General features: G+C 49.0%; 1 pseudogene; it reads left to right on the top strand.

The window, feature by feature from the left end:
• Nucleotides 1–4856: 4856 nt before the first annotated feature.
• On the top strand, nucleotides 4857–15337 carry LOC108528003 (NADH dehydrogenase [ubiquinone] 1 alpha subcomplex subunit 5-like; annotated as a pseudogene).
• Nucleotides 15338–19022: the final 3685 nt, after the last annotated feature.

Here is a 19022-nt window from a genome sequence, read left to right as displayed (position 1 = left end):
ACACCTTAGAATACAGTTGATTGGACTTGTCATGATACTGATCATAAAAATAGGATCTAACACCAACTATCAAACCAATTCCATTACAATGTATTCATCTGAAAAGGAAGGAAAGAAGGGGAAAATTTCATAATCTTAGTTTATGGTTAGTCTTAAAACACAGATTCAGGAGAAGTTTGCAAATACTTTCATTATCTCCACAGTTTGACACAATTTCACTATTTCTTAAATACTTTACAATTGGTTCATGTCTGCAAAAATAACTCTAGTTTACAAAGTCACCTTATGTATTTGGCCTTATTTAGTTCTCACAAAATCCTCTTGGCAGATATATTAAAAACTGAAGCATTGGACGTGAAACACTGTGACATGATGGTTAAAAGCGTGGCTCTGGAGACAGACTGCCTGGATTTCAAAGCTGGCTCTGACACTTACTAACTGTGTGACTTTTGTCAAGTCCCATAACCTCTCTCTGCCTGTTTCTGCATCTGTAAAATTGAGGCAGGCTGGGCACGGTGGCTCACACCTGTAATCCCAGCACTTTGGGAGGCCGAGGTGGGTGGATCACCTGAGGTCAGGAGTTCAAGACCAGCCTGGCCAGTGTGGTGAAACCCCGTCTCTACTAAGAATACAAAAATCAGCTGGGTGAGGTGGCGGGCACCTGTAATCCCACTACTTGGGAGGCTGAGGCAGGAGAATTGCTTGAACCCAAGAGGCGGAGGTTGCGGTGAGCCAAGATCACGCCATTGCCTGGGCAATGGGAGCGAAACTCTGTCTCAAAAAAAAAAAAAAAAAAAAGAGGTAATAATAGGCTCCCCATCATGGGGTTGTTTAGCAGTATGTTAAGTAACTATAAGGGTTAGATGTTATTATGAATATCTGGGAACTTTATGGCTTGCAAAGCCCTTACCTGACCTTCTTGGATGCTACCATGACCTTCAACTTTGGGGCCGCCTGAGAAGGCAAGCACAGAAGGGGAGGAGGGAAGGGCAATTCACACTACAGTTATACCTGTGTACCTGATGAACCTGTTTCAACCTTGAAACCCTGTTTCAGTCAACACTGAATGAATGCTCCCCTGGGTGCATGAGGTGGAAGGGAAAGGTGCAGACCTGGTTGAGTTGCCCTGCCAAGTCCTGGAGACACAACACGAGCTCAGTTCCCTATGCCCTAGGGGTCTGTGGCAGCCCCTCTGAGTAGGGTGGCCATATAGTTTATGGTGCTATTAAATAATTAGAGCAAGAGGCAAAAGCCAGACCTGCAATGGGTAACCAGGCTGTGTGGTCACCTGACCTTTAGCAGACCTGTTTATCCTCATCCTCACACCAAAGTCTGGTCTCCTGCAGTGTATAAGCCTAACCTTCCCTCCCTGCCCTGCCTACAACAGGCGGCTCTTCTACTGCACGTGAGCACACACACTCCATGACTGATTCTGCTTCGGGGCCTGTTTTCCTTCACCCCTGCTAAGACATGCATAGAAGAAGGAAAACAATGAGGAAACAGAAGGCAGAGGCCTGTAGGCACACACTGGGGGAGGCAGCGGTTCTGAGGAGCAATTTGCAGAGGTGGTTGTGAGGAGTAAGGTGTGGTGGGGAAGAGATGTTACCGTGTGCGTGCATGTAGGGCAAATGCAGAACCAGGCTAGGCCCTTGGCAGGGCTGGGAGCAACTGTTTGGCTGCAGTGGAAAATCCCAAACGAGAGGCAAGAATTCCATTCAACAAATATTTATGGCACCTACTCAGTGCAAATAAGAGGGACAGGCTGAGTCACTCAGCACAGCCCCATCCTGGCACCATGGTGTTGTGGACAGAGGGACCTCCAGGACCACTGGAGCAGATGAGGGGCTTGGAGAGGGTGCAGGAGCTGGGCTGGTTGCTGAGGACCTCCAGGCCCCAAGCAAAGCCTCGGCCCTGTAGAGACCAGAGTTCAGCAGCCAGCTGGGGCTCCACCCTCTGGCCAAGAACTGCTGAGTCACAGACCACTGGAGACACTACCCATGCTGAGCCAGGGTGACCCTGGGGCAGAGAGAGTTGGAGTTGCCGCCATGATATGGGGTGGGCAGGCCGGAATGGAGGTGTCCGCAGGCCCGTGGAGCTAAAAAAAACCCTTCCCTCCTCCCCTTCTGCGCTTGCCTTCTCAGGCGGCCCCAAAGCTGAAGATACTGAGAACACGGGGTATGGGGCGGTGGGGGTGAAGGCAGCAGACTTCCTTGCCGAGATCAGGGACCTCTGTCCTCCTCACTCTTCTAGTTTTCACTCAATCCTTTTCTCTGTCCAGTCACACTCACCTGCTGCCCCAGTGTTCTGTTTTGCCTCAGGGTCCCTGTCCCACTGTGGGTCCACTGCCCCTACCCTCTCGTGCCTCGCTGTCCAGCCTCAAGGCTCAATTCAGGCTGCGGACTCCTTGTCTCTAAGTCTCTGCAGCAAGCCCCAAGGCCTTGGGCAGTGACAGCAGGTCCCAAACAAAATGACCCCATAGAGCCTAGGAAAAAGTTCAGAAAACATCACCCTCTGATGACTGGGCGAGAGCAGACTTCTGTGGCAATTCCCCAGGAAATGGTGCCCCAAAAAGGTCAACACAGAAGCAGCTGCTGCTAAGGTGCTACCCCAGTGATGCCTCGAGTTTGCAGAGCTGTTTACAGCTTGCAAAGCAGTGTCACATCTGCTTACAGAAACCCCAGTCACAGTGATTCCCCACTGCACAGACGGGAAACCAAGGGGCATTAAGTGACCAGCTCAAGCTCCGCAGGTGCTAAGCCGTAGAACCTGGACTCGAAGGCAGGCTTTCCTGATTCCAGGCCCCGCATTCTTTATGCTAGAGCAAGATCTGCTGCCCTTCTTCACCCAAGCGCAGACTGGCAAACCCTCTAGAGGCCGCGCTGGCCTCCCCATCTAAGCAGCCATGCTGATGACTTGTCACAGCTCCCACCACCTTCTGCAGGTCCTTTCTCCCTTGCACCTCCTTCGGTTTCCCCGGCACTGGGATGCTGCCTGACCTTTGTCTGCAATGTCCTTTCCCTTTCTCCTCTCGCAGCCAGTCACTACTTCTTCTTCAAGAAGTGCCACCTCCTCTGTGAAGCCTTCCCTGTCATGACCCAGCAGAGCCAACCCCTCTCTTTGTGCCCCTACACCTCTCTGTCCTTGGACCTCTGCATGCAATGACATTGACTTGATAAATGGCAATTGACTATTTGTATATCAGTGTCCCAGCCCTGGACTCCCAGAGCACTCTCCTATTTCTCCTGGGTGGTTGTTAAATGAATAAACAAATGCAAGTCCAAAGAGTCCGCTCTCGGGTTACTAAGGAGCTTGCATCAGGAGGGCACCCTGTTATCTTGAGAAACTGGAGAAGCGGAGGCCAGGAACATGACCTCACAGGCCCTTGAGCCACCCAGGGGTCACACATCCTCCTTATTTTTGGCCATTCCCCGTGAAGACATTACTCAGCAAGCCCTCAGCTCTACCCACCGCTCATTGCCTTACCCAAAGAAGGGACAGCTCATGGAGGCATCTTTCCTGCCTGCCTCAGTCCTTTTTTTCCACTGTCCATGGAATCTCCCTAGAAGCACCTGCTCCCTCAGCCCTGGCCCTGTCCCCTTGCCCTAGAGAGGCTGCCCTGGATTCTCCCTCAGACCTCCCACCACCCTCTGATTGGACCAGGGGGAGTCGCCAAGTCTGAACCAGTGACTCACCCTCTGATCTTTGAGGCCCTGCATTTGGTGAAGACAGTGACGCCGGAAGTCTCCTGACCTCCCTCTCTTGAACCAAGGGCTGACACCCATGGCCTTCTGCATAGCCACTCTGCCCACCCCCACATGGACCCTCAGAACACAGCTCCAGGAAGCCCTGAGAGAATGCTATCCCATCTTGGAGTCTGGACCTTCTGAGTGTCAGAGCAGTGGTCTGAGAAGACTAAACAGCCCCCACCTGCCCAATCATGGCTCCCACCCCGGGCCCTCGGGATGCTTTGCATTCTACTGTTGTTCATTCTTTTGATGATGCCCAAGGCTTTAGGGGAAGGCCAGCTAATCTGGGTTGGTTCTTTACATCCCTCCAAGGAGCCAGCTGGCAGAGATGGGATCAGAGGGCAGGCCTGGAGAAGGGCACTGGCTTCTGGGCAGGGCATCAGGACCAAGAGTGACCCTGCATTCTCAGGCTGGGAAAGCTGGAAGCCAGCGATATGATCATTGCAGGGAGGAAGGAAACAAGTTCAACTGCCTCCCAGTCCTGCCTTGGGTCACCCCAGGTACTAGGGCCCAGAGGAGGAGGGCTGAGGAGGGGGCAGGGCATAAAGGGGTTAACCTGGGCTGCCCAGCCTCCATGCAGAGACGAGGATCCCAAACCCTCTCTGGCTGTAAGTAGCCAGAAACTAATTTGCCCTCCTGGGTGTAAGTAGTGGTAGGAACTAAGGCCAGCCTGGGCTTCTCAACCCACAGCTTCCCCAGGGTATCCCCCTCCTGCTCCCTCACACCCCCACCCTTCTCTGAATCCTTGCCCCAATCCCAGGAAGCCGGCAATGCTGGCATGGGGCACAGGCCACTGACTCATCAGCATGAACGACAGCTTCCTCAGCCACACTCACATCAGCCACATGTGCTTCTCTCTGCGCCTGCTCAGTTCTCCAGCCAAACGGGCCCTGCTCCAGCTGAGAGGAAGATGACCAGGCTGGCCTAGGCAACAGTTGCACCACGGGTCCCAGTGGCTCAGGACGCTCATCACAGAGTTCCACCACAGCGTGTGTGGGTGTTTGCCCCACTGGCACCTCCTAATTGCTCTTCCCACACCACTCTTGCAGTCATAGTGGGCTTTTTCAAAAACAATTACAACCACATTACTCTCCTGCTCAGAGTCCTTCGATGGCTCCCTGCTGCCCTGGCATGAAGGACTTGCCCTACAAGCTGGTACTGAGATGGTCAGGATGTGACCCTTCCCTCCCACAAACCTGCCCTCTCACTTTTCCCCAGCTCCAACCACCCAGGCTATAGTCGTCCCTCGGAATCTGTTGGATATTGGTTCCAAATCCTGCTGCAGATATCAAAACCCACAGATGCTCAGGTTCCTGATATAAAATGGTGTAGTATTTGCATATAACTTATAAACATCCTCCCATAAACTTTAAATCATCTCTAGGTTACTTATAATATCTAATACAATATAAATGCTATATAAATAGTTGTTATACTCTATTTTTTAAGGAAAAATGACAAAAAACAAGTCCCTACATGCTTAGTACAGACACAATTTATCCAGGGTATATGCAGTTGGTTGAATCCACAGTTGGGGAACCCACAGCCATGAGGGGCCTCCTATCAAACAATTTCCCAATAAGGGCCTGCTCTGACACCCCACCTTTGCCCGCACCATTCCCACAGCTGGGGATACCTTGCCCTTCATTCCTGGTCTGGCTCCTACATCCTTAAAGGATCTGCTCTCTAGGTTTTCCTTGACCTTCCAGCAAAGTAAGATGTTTCCAACCACCCCCTCAAAGGGCAGGGACCACCCTTAGTTGGGCAGGAACCCCGCAGCCCAGCACAGTTACAGGCCACAGAATGCCCACAGACCACCAGCCTACTATCGATGGCCCTAGTATGAGTTGGCAGGGACAAGGCTAAGGGATGTCATGAGGCCTTCAAGGTTGAGTGATCGCAGGACCTAAATGTCCTGAAGATTCAGCTCCTCCAAACAAACAAACAAACAAACAAACAAAAAAAGTCAGGATGTGTCTGACCACTCTCATTATCTGTACCCCTGACCAATGCTACTCTCCCCACCCATCCCTGCCCTGGCTGGGGACGCCAAGCTGAGGACACTAAGCTACCTGGAGATTCCAGCCTGGGATGAAGACCTCTCCTGTACCTACCCCCAAGACTTTCCCCAAAGCCTCACCTACTCTTCCCCCTGTTCCTCTTTCAAGGGCAAGAAGGAGGCCCAGGCAGAAGGCACAGAGGGAAATCTCTAGCTCCCCAAGCACTGAGGCCTGTGACTCCGAGAGGAGCCCTGGGGATTGAGGGTGAGAAAAGCAGCCCAATGACCTCTAGGCCCAATAAGTAGAAAAGACCACCCAAAATGTCTAGTGGGGGTAAGGGAGAAGGTAGGAGGGAATGAGTGGGGCAGTTGTGCTAAGAACGGAGACTATGAAGTCAAACTACCTTGACTCAACTCCTGACACTGGCTCTGCCTGAGACCTTCTTTCTGAGTCCTGGTCTCCTCGTAGGCAAAGTGGGATAACAGTGGTGCCTGTAAAGTGCTCAGTACAGAGTCTGGCAGAGACAAGTGCTCAGCAAATGGCAGCCGCTGCTACCAGGACTGGGGAAAACGGCCCCAGCCTGGGAGATTCTGGGCAGGTCCCTTTCCATCTCCAGGCTGCAGCCATCCAGGCTGTACAAGATGGGCCCATCCGCCTCCTGGGGCTGTGGCAGGAATCAGTGGATTCATGGGCAGAAGAGGTTCCCACAGTTACTCTTAGCCTCTGTGCCCAGGCCACCAGGCCCAGAAAGCACGTGCCTGCTCCCAGCTCCTGATCAGCCACAGAACCACAGGGAGGAGGAGAGACAGGGCCATGTGGCCTGTCCACTGGCTTGTCCCTTTGAAAGCTCTTCCCACTGCCCAGCCGCCCAGGCTCTTACCCTTGACTTTTCCTCTCCTGCCTGGCCCTATCCTCGCTCTCCTTTGTATCCCCAGAAGTCGGTCCCTTTCTCTGCTGAGAGTACTTGCCTGCTTTTACTTCCTTCTACTAGTGAGGCTGGTGACTGTGGGGCGACTTGATATCTCATGGTCTTACTTCCAAAGGCTACAGTGTTCCATGACTATTTGGATTTGTCAGAGCCATTGCCTGGGGCTCAGGGAGCAGCTCTTCAGCTATCCTATGCACCTCGTCCACACCCCACTCTGCCTCCCACAAATGGGCCTCACAGCAGAGGGAGTCAGGACGGACTAGGGAGCTGGCGCAAGGTTGAACACTCAGTAGATTTACGTCGGGGGTGCAGCTCATCCCTTTACAGCTGGGTGACATCTTTAGAGCTGGGGTGTCCCTCCAGGACTGGTGTGACTACGCTTTGCCAACAGCAAAGAGGCATGTGAAACATCTGTCATCCTTTGGGGTGGCTGCTAGGAGACCTGAAGAGGAGAAAGGGGTCTCTGTCTTCTCTGTGCTCAGAACCAGCTGAGATGGGACTGCCGAGCCTGCCTAAAGGTACAGAACAGAGCCAGGCAGCAGGGGAGGCAGTGCCCAGACAGAGGTCACAGGGCAAGGACAACACCGGAAGTGCTTGTCCCCAACAGCAGAGTTGAGGAGATGCAATCTTTTCATTACATGCTCAGGCTTCCTGGGCTGCTGGCCAGGGTACACCCAGCCCTCAGCTTCCTCTACAGGCCCAGCAGGAACACTGCCTTCCTCTGGGAAAAGAGGAGTTCTGGGACCCCAGAACAGAGGCAAAGAGGCAGCACAACCAGCTGGCTGAACTTGGAGCTCTCATCTCTGGGGTTGGGGGTGAGGGCAGAGCAATGAGGCCCAGACCAGTACAGAATTCCCCCACAACACACCCACTCGGGTTCTGCCAAGACCTGGGTGGGGCTGAGGATGGGAGGAGCATCAGTCCTGCCCCCTGGAACATCCAAATCCCCTGGTCCAGGTTCTCCGAAGGCAGGACTCAGTGAGCTCATGGGCCTGCCATTCCCAGCCCTGTGTAAGACAACGGGGGGGGGGGGGGGCTCTGTGGGTGAACTAGAGAGTGGAACTTATTCTCTCCCCAGAAGACACTCAGAATTTTTTTTTCTAGTGTGGTATTTTTGCTGGACCAAAAAAATATGTCTGCCTGTCCAGAGCTGCCAGTCTGCAATCTCTTCACCCAGTTTCCTTTGACCTCCGAAAGATTCCAGCGTCCACATCCCCAGCCCCATCTGAGTCCAGGTGAGCAGGGGCCCCTCTCTGATGGGTCCCATAGGGCAGGGCTCTGCCCTTCCGAGAAGGGCTTTTCCATTCGATGTTCCTTTAAGGCTCACAACTCTGAGATGAGTGTTTTAACCCCATTTTGCTAGTGAGGGAAGAGAGGCAAGCACAGTGACAAAACGACAGGAGTTGCAGAAAGTGAGCACGGGGTCCGGCTGCTTGTGGCTTGCTGTCTCACAGAGGAAACGCAGCAAACCAACTTGGATTTGCAGAGCAGTTATGCGTTTTAGAGAGGGATTTCATGTATCAAAGCGCATCCAATCCCTTGGTATACAGAGGGGAGGTCTGGGACACAGAGACAGTGATACCTCACGTCAAACCTGGAAGAATGAGGACTAGACGCCAGGTCTCTTCACTCCAGCTTCTAGGCTCTGTTCATCTAAGACGTCAGGCTATCCCTGAGCAGGCACAGATAGCACGGGCACCTGTTCATTTCACCCCAGGGCCCTGGGGAGACCACTCGTCCTCCTCCTGTCCCTCTCCCACAGGTCCTTCCCACGAGGAGAGGAAAGGAGGCTGCTCCCCTTCTAGTCTCAGCATCCAGGACCATCCTCGGCTCTTGTGGGCTATTTATCCACACACTGCCCAGTAAATGTGAGCAGAATGGAACCAGCTTTGCCCCACACCCAGGCCTGAGGACTTTACATTGGTTCCTCCAGGACACCCATCTGAGGTCTGTGCCCAAAATCTGAAGGATAATTCCCACCCCCCCCCACCCCCCCCGCTCATAGTCACAGGCTTTGCAATGACCCAACAGGAAGAGAATACGGAAGGTGCTAAGGTAGAGCGCATGCAGCTGGGAGACCTCTCCAGGCAATCGCAGCCCTGACCTCAAAAGAGCTCAAGGGCCCGCCTGGGGCAGGCCCAAATCAGCTGCCCAGGATAGCTTGCTTTGCACAGAGAAAGGCTTCCCCATCCTTCCTCCAGCCAGCCAATACAATGCAGGAGGCAAGAGCTCTGATCCCAGAGCCCTTCAGGCTGGGTTCAAACCCCAGCTCAGCCACTTGGTAGCTATGTGCCTTGGACATGCTCTTAACCTCCCCATGCCTTTGTTTTCTCATCTGTACAACGAGGACAATACTAATAGCTACCTCATAGGATAGTCACGAGCAGTGTATGGGTTAATAAATGTTCCGTGCTTGGAGCAGTGCCTGACACATTATAAGGGCTACATAAGTAATTGGTTGATTATCATTGTTGTTATTGTTTTCTGAACCAAGAGAGACTATGGATATCAATCAAAGCAGACAAAAACCTAACACACTGGGGGAGGTTCTGTGGAGGAGGGTGCCAAGGCCTGTTGGGTAAAGGACTGTCACCCTCCACAGGCAGGTGGCTCACCAAGGGGATTACATCAGGCGGAAATTGCCATTAATAGCAGTTCCCTCTTGGGCCAGACACAAGCCTACAGAGCACGAGGAAGTGAGAAATTTTACTATTGCAGGAGTGAGAAATATTACTACTGGGCAGAATTCCATTTTTAGAACCTGGGAAGTTATTTTGAGGGTTGGTGTTTTCATTTTTTTTAATAGCCTCTGCGCTCTAACAATACTCAGGGCAAGAACTGCTCTGAGGAGAAACCAGGGCACAGTGGGGAGCCCTGCCAGTCTCTGTGGTTGCTGGGCAACCCCTCACCGCCAGCAGGGCTAGTGAAGAGCAAGGGTAGGCTCCACACTCCCACACCCCTCCTCACAAGTGCCAGAACTCATTAGATAAGCCCCTCTCAAGGGTGTCTAGAAAAAGCAGCCTCATTTTCTTTTCAGCCCAGGCAGCTTGGAGTGAGGAAGATAGGCCCGCAGGAAAAAGCACACTGAACAGCTGCAGGCCAGCCTCACTTTCGACAGCTATGTCAGGTTCCTACGGCTGCTGTCACAGATCCTCATGAATTTGGTGGCTTAAAACAACAGAAACGGATTCCCTCATAGTTCTGGAGGGCAGAGAAGTTCAAAATCGGTATCACTGAGCCAAAATCCAGTTTCAGTCAGGCTGCACACCCCTCTGGAGGCATCATGGGAGAATCTGTGCCTGGCTTCTTCCAGCTTCTGGTGGCTCCAGCATTCCCTGGCTTGTGGCCACATCACTCTAGTCTCTGCCTCTGTGGTCACATGGCCTTCTCCTCTTCTGTTGTGACAAATCTCCCTCTGCCTCTCTCTTAAGGGTATCTGTGATTGCATTTAGGCCCTGCTAGGATAGTCCAAAACTATCTGTCCATCTCAAGATCCTTAATCACATCTGCTATGACCTTTTTTCCATATAAAGTAACATTCACTGATACCAAGGGATTAGGATCCAAAGTCTTTGGGGATTATGATTCAGCCTACTACCCACGCTGACATCTTCCTCTAACAAAGCTGACCAGCAGCTTACCGCTCCACCCCCTGGCATCCTGGCCCAGTCACTCTTCACCACCTGGCACTGTACACCAGGCTCAGGATGATTGGGCACATGACCCTGCCCCTGAGGCCCTACCCACCCTGGAGTTGTCTCTCACAGACCCACAAACAAGCCAAGCAAGGCTGGAGTTTCCTGGAGCAGCAGGGATGTTTAACTACACACTCAGGTTGTGGCAGCTCCCTCGAGGCCTCCAGTTACTGTCACAGAGGGAAATAGGGAGTTACAGACTAGAGGCCAGCACTGTAAAAATTTTATTTAAAAAAATCTTTTTATTACACTATACAAATTCAGTAAAGGAGTGGAAAAAATAGAAAATGCAAAGCCTTCGGAATTCTAGCACCCAGAGATCATTTTAAAATTTGCTGTGCAAGCAACCTTCCTTCTAGACCTTTTTCTATTCAGATAGAACCATAGACTTACAGTTTTAAAAAACAGAAGTGGCATTATATACTATACATTCTGCTTTTCAACCAGGTTTTTTCAATAAATGATTTATTCTAGGTGCCTTTCATGGCAGTGCATAGAGCATTTCTTCTTACATCTTTTTAAAGGCTGCAGAGGATCCCCCCACCCCCCCGCCCCACCATGTGGATGAGCCACGATTAAGTTACCCTGCTGATGGGCATTTGAATTGTTCCTAGTTTTGTAGCTGAAACTAATGTAGTGAGATAATTCAGGAAGAGACTAATATCTGACTAGTTCACATCATTATAGGAGGCTCACAAAGACAAGGAGGCATTTTTCTCTCACCTCCATATACCACCTCAACAGTATCTCAAAGCATTGACGCCTAGGATGAAGGAAGTCAGGGCTTCTTCCCTCACTCCCAAGAAGAACTAATAAAATGTTATTCTCTGAGGCAGAGCCTTACTGAGACAAAGAACCAGATGGTCTGCAAGGAGGAGGGACTCTGTCTTAGTGGAGAGGCTTCCACTGCAAGCACACAAACATCTCTTCTCAAACTGGCTCAGATAGAGAGAATGTATGGCCTCCAACATCAGAAAAGCCCAGAGGCTCGGTGAGATTCCGGTGTGATTTGATCTAGAGTTTCACAACATCATCAGGCTTTAGTTCATTTCTCTGTAATTGACTTGGCTCAGGTTTGCTCCGTAGATTAGCTTCATCCTCAAGCTCATTTTTATCTTTGCAGAAAAAGAACTAGAGCAGTTCAGATCACATATCTATCTATGACATCTATAGGAAAAGAAGATCTCTGTCCTCATATATCCAACAGAACTGCATTATGATGGGAACACCTTAGGCCATGTGCCTGCCACCAAACCAACAGCTGTGGTGGGAGGATGAAATATTCGACAGAGTTAGTCTAGGTCACATGCTCCCCTCCAGAGTTGAGGTACAGATGGCTTTCCCAAAGTCAGAGGGATTTATTTTCCAACAAAAAGTGAGCTGTCAGAAGAGGGGGAGTGGGGATTTATGAGAGTTTTTGTTTTGTTTTGTGTTGTTTTGATGAAGTTTTGCTCTTGTTGCCCAGGCTGGAGTGCAATGATGGAATCTCAGCTCATCGCAACCTCCACCTTCCGGGTTGAAGCGATTCTCCTACCTCAGCCTCCCAGGTAGCTGGGGTTACAGGCATGTGCCACCACGCCTGGCTAAGTTTGTATTTTTAGTAGAGGCAGGGTTTCTCCATGTTGGTCAGGCTGGTCTCAAACTCCTGACCTCAGGTGATCCGCCCACCTTGGCCTCCCAAAGTGCTGGGATTACAGGCATGAGCCACTGTGCCTGGCCTATGAGAGCTTTTAAGGGTGTATGGGCTTAGAGAGAAATAAGTGAGTTTACTGGACTGTATAAACTCCACACCCCAGGTGCCTATAGAATCCCAAGGGGATTAAGACAAAACATTACCCTATGGAGGAACAAATTCACACTGACTCCCCCAAAATGCACCATAAACACCCTGATGTGTGGTGTTTATCCTTATTCTATAATAAATTCCTAGCAATGGAATTGCTGAGTCAAAGGGCTTGCGTATTTCAAACTTTAATAGATATTACAAAATTCCCCTCCAAAAATGTTTCTACCAATTTTTCCTTCCAACTATACAGGCTATGAAAATGCCCATTAACCCACACCTTGTCAATACTAAATATTATTCATCTTTTAGCTGAGCACAGTGGCTCACACCTGTAATCCCAACAGTTTTGGGGAGGCTGAGGCAGGAAGATCACTTGAGGTCAGGAGTTCTTGACTAGCCTGGCCAATATGGTGAAACCCTGTTTCTACAAAAAATACAGAAAATTATCTGGGTATGGTGGTACATGCTTGTAATCTCAGCTACTTAGGAGGCTGAAGCAAGAGAATCACTTGAACCTGGGAGGTGGAGGTAGCAGTGAGCCAAGATTGTGCCACTGCACTCCAGCCTGGGTGACAGAAGGAGACTGTTTTAAAAAGAAGAAGAAGGAGAAGAAGACGAGGAGGAAGAGGAAGAAAGAAGAAGAAGAAGAAGAAGAAGAAGAAGAAGAAGAAGAAGAAGAAGAAGAAGAAGAAGAAGAAGAGGAGGAGGAAGGAGAAGAAGAAATATATATATATATATATTTCATCTTTTTAATGTTTGCCATCCTGATAGATTTAATTTGATTTTTTTAAACTATGGGGGAAGGTGAACATCTTTTCATACATGTAGTAGCTAATTATAATACCTTTTCTATGGATTACTTGCTCCTGGCTTTTTTTGCATTTTTCTGATGGGTTGTTTATCTTTTTCTTGTTGATGTGGAAAAGCTCTTTGTAGATTAGAGATACAAACCCTTTGTTTTATCTGTTGCAAGTATTTTCCCCAGCTTGTCCTTTGTGCTTTGACTTTGTATACAGAGCTTTTGTTGTCCAGAACATTACAAATTTTATGTAATTAAATGTATTAGGCTTTTCTGAGTTTCTTCTTAGAAAGGTCTTCCCCACTCTAAAATAAAAAAAAAATAGTCACTCCTGTTTTCTTTCATGTCTTCTGTGGTTTCTTTTTATATTGAAATATTTTTTCTATCTGGAATTTGTCTTATTATATTATAGATGTGAGGCAGGATGACTTAGCTGTTTTTTGTTTTTTGTTTTTTCTAAGAGAGACAGCTGCTTAGGATGTAGGGACTTTTTTTTTTTTTTTTTTTGAGACAAAGTCTTGCTCCTTCACCCAGGCTGGGAGTCCACTGCAACCTCTGCTCCCCAGGTCCAAGTGATTCTCCTGCGTCTGGGTCATTTTCGTATTTTTAGTAGAGATGGAGTTTCACCATGTTGGCCAGGCTGGTCTGGAACTCCTGACCTCAGGTGATCCACCGCCTCGGCCTCCCAAAGTGTTAGGATTACAGGCGTGAGCCACGGCCCCCAGCCGGATGTAGGGACTTTGAAGATTCCAGAGTCTCTGCAACTTCCCTGTGGTTCTGATATTTGTTAACATCTTGTTTCCAGGGAGCAATGAGAAGGAACTAGAAGGAAGGCTGGTGCTTCTCTTCAAGTCTGGGGACAGCCAGGAAAGGAGGATCCAGTGAGAGTGGGACATACTCCTCAGACGATGTTAGGAGGATGGCTGCAGGGCCTAGAAGAGGGGAAACAGGCTGAGCCCCTGCACCAAAGAAGAAGGGAGGCAGGAAGAGTCGCTCTTCTCTTAGGAAGAATCCAGGGAACAAGAGAGAAAGACCCTAGTAGCGGCCACCGCACCCCGTGGACCTGATACCAGGGAGCATTCTGTTCTTTACTTTCTGCATTCCAATCTTCCAGCCTAACTGGGTGGGCTCATTAGCATGTGTTCCACAAGTGTTTTTTTTTTTTTTTTTGAGACAGAGTTTCACTTTTGTTGCCCAGGCTTGAGTGCAATGGCATGATTTCGGCTCGCTGCAACCTCCACCTCCCAGGTTCAAGCAATTCTCCTGCCTCAGCCTCCCAAGTAGGTGGGATTACAGGTGTGAGCCCCCATGCCCAGCTAATTTTTGTATTTTTAGTAGAGATGGAGTTTTGCCACATTGGCCAGGCTGGTATTGAATCCCTGACCTCAGGTGATCCACCTGCCTCAGCCTCCCAAAGTGCTGGCATTACAGGAATCAGCCACTACACCTGGCCATTCCACAAATAATTTTTGTGCCCCCTACTCTGAACCCAAGAAAGCATCACTGCATCCTGGTCTAGTCATAATGGAAGTTGGGACTAATGGCCCTGAGACAAGAAGAAGAATGCTGTGGGGAATCTGCCATGCTGCAAGATCTTTTTTTTTTTTTTTTTTTTTTGAGACAGAGTCTTGCTCTGTTGCCTGGGCTGGAGTGCAGTGGTACAATCTCGGCTCACTGCAACCTTTGCCTCCCGGGTTCAAGTAATTCTCCTGCCTCAGCCTCCTGAGTAGCTGGGACTACAGGCGCCCACCACCACAAGCAGCTAATTTTTGTATTTTTAGTAGAGACAGGGTTTCACCATATTGGCCAGGCTGGTCTTGAACTCCTGACCTTGTGATCCACCTGCCTCAGCCTCCCAAAGTGCTGGGATTACAAGGGTGAGCCACTGTGCCTGGCAGGAATTCATCATTTTAGAAAGACTTCCTTCAAACATGGCATTTAAAATTTCATTCTTCAGATCTGAAAAAGTAATCACCCGACTCTGTTAGATAAAAGAAAATGGGTGGGTTCATTGGTGCTGTCATGGTGGTGTGCTGAAGAAGAACCCTGGACTTGTGAGACTGGATGTATGCAAGAGTCCACTGGAGAGGCTGAGAAAACTGCATGCAAAGATTCTTGATGTTATTGAGCAAAACCCTAAAAATGCAACATACAGAAAGTATACAGAACAGATTACAAATGAGAAGCTGGTTAAAATGGTTAAATGGTTAAAGCAGAACCAGATGTTAAAAAATAGGAAGACTGACTTCAAGTTTGCCAAATAGAAGAGGTGATTCTTCAGGCTCAAAATGAATGAAGTCTGGCGAAAAAAATAATGCAGTGGAAACCATGGGACCTCTTAGCAGAAAAGCCTCCTGCCAACCAGCAGAAATGGCCAATATAATCATTAAATGACTTTGGTGGGTTGATGGGAAACTGGTGTAATTAAGTGTTCTGGTATATTAAAAGTACATCCATATTATTGACATTTTACAATCACAAAAACCAATACAGAAAATATTTAGATGTTAAAATTGGTGGTAACAGCAACACAATCTTGTGAATCAATTTTTGGTTTGTAAATTATTCCCACAAATTATTTCAAAGATGATATTTCTTTGAACATAAAGCTTGTGGGAAGATTTGAAAATTAATTAGAAAAATTCCTACAGATCGTCAATGCAGAGGCCAAAATCAACAAAGTGGTTTCTTTAGTAGTATCTTCAATATATCATTTAATTATTTTATTATCCTGGCAAATAAAGGGCCCTTAATTATTATTGTCTAAACAAATTTGTAAGTCACTGTTTGAAGTAAATTAGTAAGAGTGGATATTTTCAAATGTGATAAAATAGCACAAGTGGCTGATGAAAAAATTGCAAGTTATAGTTAACCTGATTGGCTGTGATCTTATGTATAAAAGGAAAATTTAAATATATTATGAGATACCGATTATAAAAATCCATAGTAAATGTCATTTTATTTTAATCTTTATTTGAATTATTATTCCGTTTACTCTGTTTTCATATAGTCTTAATTTTATCATACTTTGTTTTTACTCTATTATTTTGGAAACCATCAAATTAGAATTTATTATACAGTTGAAGAAATTCATTTAGTACTTGAAAGAAAGATTTATTGCACAGAGGTAGTTGTGCAAGAAATTTTCCTTTGTTTGCCTTTAAGGAACTTGGCTTTCTGGCCCTTGGCCTTTAATTTTCTTGATCAACCCAACTACATCAGAATAGGGGTAGAATTCTCATAAAAGAAGAGACATTAAGAGTTCTTGAAGTTTATCTGCATATGGATAAGCTTATATTCAAAATGTCTTAGTCATGTGGCTATAAATTCAAAGTAGAATCACTAAGTAGTTTTCATTAAGTTCCTGATATGAGCGTAGGTGGGTATGAAAACAAGACAAATGCTGTTCAAGGAAAAAAGTTGGCAAGCTTGAGGTTAAACAAAAGTAAAATTACTTTTCACGTGTTCTCACCTTTTCTTCCAACTTCCCTATCATTTCTAAATTCCTGTTTAAATTGAACTTGGTATCTTTTTCCTTCATAGATAGGACTTTTGTGGGTTGTGTGCACGTGTGCGTGCACATATTTGCATATATTTGTATATTTTGCTATCTTGTGGCAAAATGAAGTCTTTCAGAATGAGAAAAAAATGTATTTCTTCTTTTTTTTCCAGCATATTTCTTCCCTCATAGACCTGTAACATAAATGCTAGCTAAGTATTAAAGTGGGTTGAGTTACTTCCTTTAAAAAAAAAAAAAAGGCTCTATTATTAACTGTCAGGCCCACTGGTGCCTTCCCTGGGAGGGGCTCAGCCCCTCCCAGCTGGGTTGCCCGTGAAAGGTCACCACTGTCAGCAGCCCCCATAGCAAGGACTGGCCATCCAGGGCTCACAAGGCAGTCGATCCCAACAGCTTCCACAGTCATATGTGTATATCTCTGTCCCTACACGTCCACATCGTTCTGGAATCATCTTTTGGGCGATCCTCCCTACTTGAAGGGACTGTCAAACATCTTGGTGTGGTAGGTGCTCCGCAAAGTGCTAAATGAATGAGTGAGTCAGTGATGGTAGCGAGCAGGGTGTGGGGCTGGGGATGCAGGACTGTTCCAGGTTAGCTGGGGACCCTGTGGGAGCAGAGGCCCAGGTCAGAGCTCAGCCTGTAGGAGGGCATAGACCCTGACAGCTGTATAGGGAGTTTTCCAAGAGCAGAGGCTTTGGATATAGGGGTGGCTGGGAAATTACCATTACCAATTACCATCGTCACCTGGTCCCATGCCCATAACCCTCTATCCCCTGGGTGGGTGATCTCCAGTGGGCAGCCCCCGATGACGAATGGCAGCCCTCCCACTCTCAGAAGCCCCATCAATTGCAGGCCCTGTGGGTCACTCACCTGCCTGGCATTCCCTGAGCCCTTCCCTGCTGACTCACCATAGTCCTGGCTAGTCCAAGCTTCCTGCCAGCGGCCCAGCCAAGACCAGAGGAGAGGGAGGTAGGAGGCCAAGGAGACCGCATCAGGACCCAGGAATGCTCTGCTGGGTGGGAGGAGTGGGGAATAACTTCCACTGCTCTGAAGGGGTGACCAGGAAGTGGACTGTCTAATGGCTGATGGATGCCTCTGTCCCTTAGTCACAGCCAGGCCCTCACCAACCCCCATTCAGAGAACAAGGTCTCCCCAGGCCCTGACCACCTGCTGTATCAAAGCACCATCCATGGCCTGTGATTGCCTATGCTTGCCTGCCACCGTACTGGTCATGTGTGATTGCCTGTGACTGTGTGTTATGTGCCGATAGGCGTGGTTGAATGTGACTGCGGTTGTGTTGAATGGTACAAGTCTCTGTGTGACTGCATGTGACTCAGAATCCCTGCGTGTAACCATGTCCAGCTGTGATTGAGTGCAGATGGAGGACTGAATGTGATTGCACCTGGTGCTGTATGGTTTTGTGTGATTGTATGTCATGGTGTGTTAGGCATGATCACCTGTGGTTATGTGTGTTCTAGTGGTTGTGTGGTACCGAGTGTGATGAAGCATGCCTGTGGGTGCATGTGGCTGTGGGTGGCTGTGTGTGACTGGGTGGGGCTGTGTATGATTCTTCAGGACCGTGCACACACCTGTCATCCCCCACAGAATATAGGCTGCAGACCCCCAATCTTCTTGGCACAGGCCCAGGCCCAAGAAAGTCAGGGGTCTGCAACCTATGTCCTGTGGGGGATGACAATTGTGTGCGTGCCTGCTGTGTGCGTCCTCCTTTGCCAGGTTCTGCCCCTGATGAGCCCAGACCAGCTCCCATTTATGAAAGGAGGTGGAGCCGGGCTGCAGAGTGCTCTTCCCTGCCGTTACCGACCATGTTTAGAGTGTTTTCTTGGAAGCCAGTCTGGGCTTTGGGGGAGTGCCAGCCTGTCTGAGCCCTTGCAACAGCTGACTCCCAGGCTAACAAAGTCTCAGCTCCGCCCTGACCCAGACCCAGGCTGCCTTCCACCCTGCAGGAGCACAGCCAGCATCTCCCAGCCCTGGCCACCTGCTTCCACCCTCCCCAAACCTCATCTGGGTGCAAAAAGAACACAGGAACCCAGCTCTGCTTCTTTTCCAACCCTGAAGACATGCTTTGTAAGGGCTTTACCACTAACTCCTTGAGGGAAATCAGATGGGATAACAAAAACAGCCCTGGAAGAAACTGACAGTTTCAGATGTTTACAGGCTCTTCCAGGCCCGGCCCTAGGCTGCTGTCTCTGGGCTTCTGTCCTCTACTTTTCTACCTGAGGAAGGGGGGTGAGCTTCCAGTCTGGCTGCCCCCAGTCCCAGGCCACGTGACCCCACCCACGCAGTACCCTAGCTTTTTGCTGCTACCACCCCCTCCCACAGCTGAGGCAGGCCTTCTACCTCTCTGAGGACACTCCAACTCTCAGGGCCAGGGTCCAGCCCAGAAGTGACAGGAAGGATCCCTCTGGCTTATTTCCTGCAGATCAAAGTTGGGCAACAGCTGCCCAGATGTGTGAGCCTCAGACTTCTTCTGTCCCTGCCGGGAAAGAATATACTCAGGGTCTGGACCATCTGCCCCAGCTGGTTCTGGGCC

Source organism: Rhinopithecus bieti, unplaced genomic scaffold, assembly GCF_001698545.2.
Source record: "Rhinopithecus bieti isolate Rb0 unplaced genomic scaffold, ASM169854v2 scaffold_3040, whole genome shotgun sequence".
Lineage (NCBI taxonomy): Eukaryota > Metazoa > Chordata > Mammalia > Primates > Cercopithecidae > Rhinopithecus > Rhinopithecus bieti.
The sequence above is the reverse complement of the archived record's forward strand: the minus strand, read 5'-3'. Positions and strand labels throughout refer to the sequence as shown.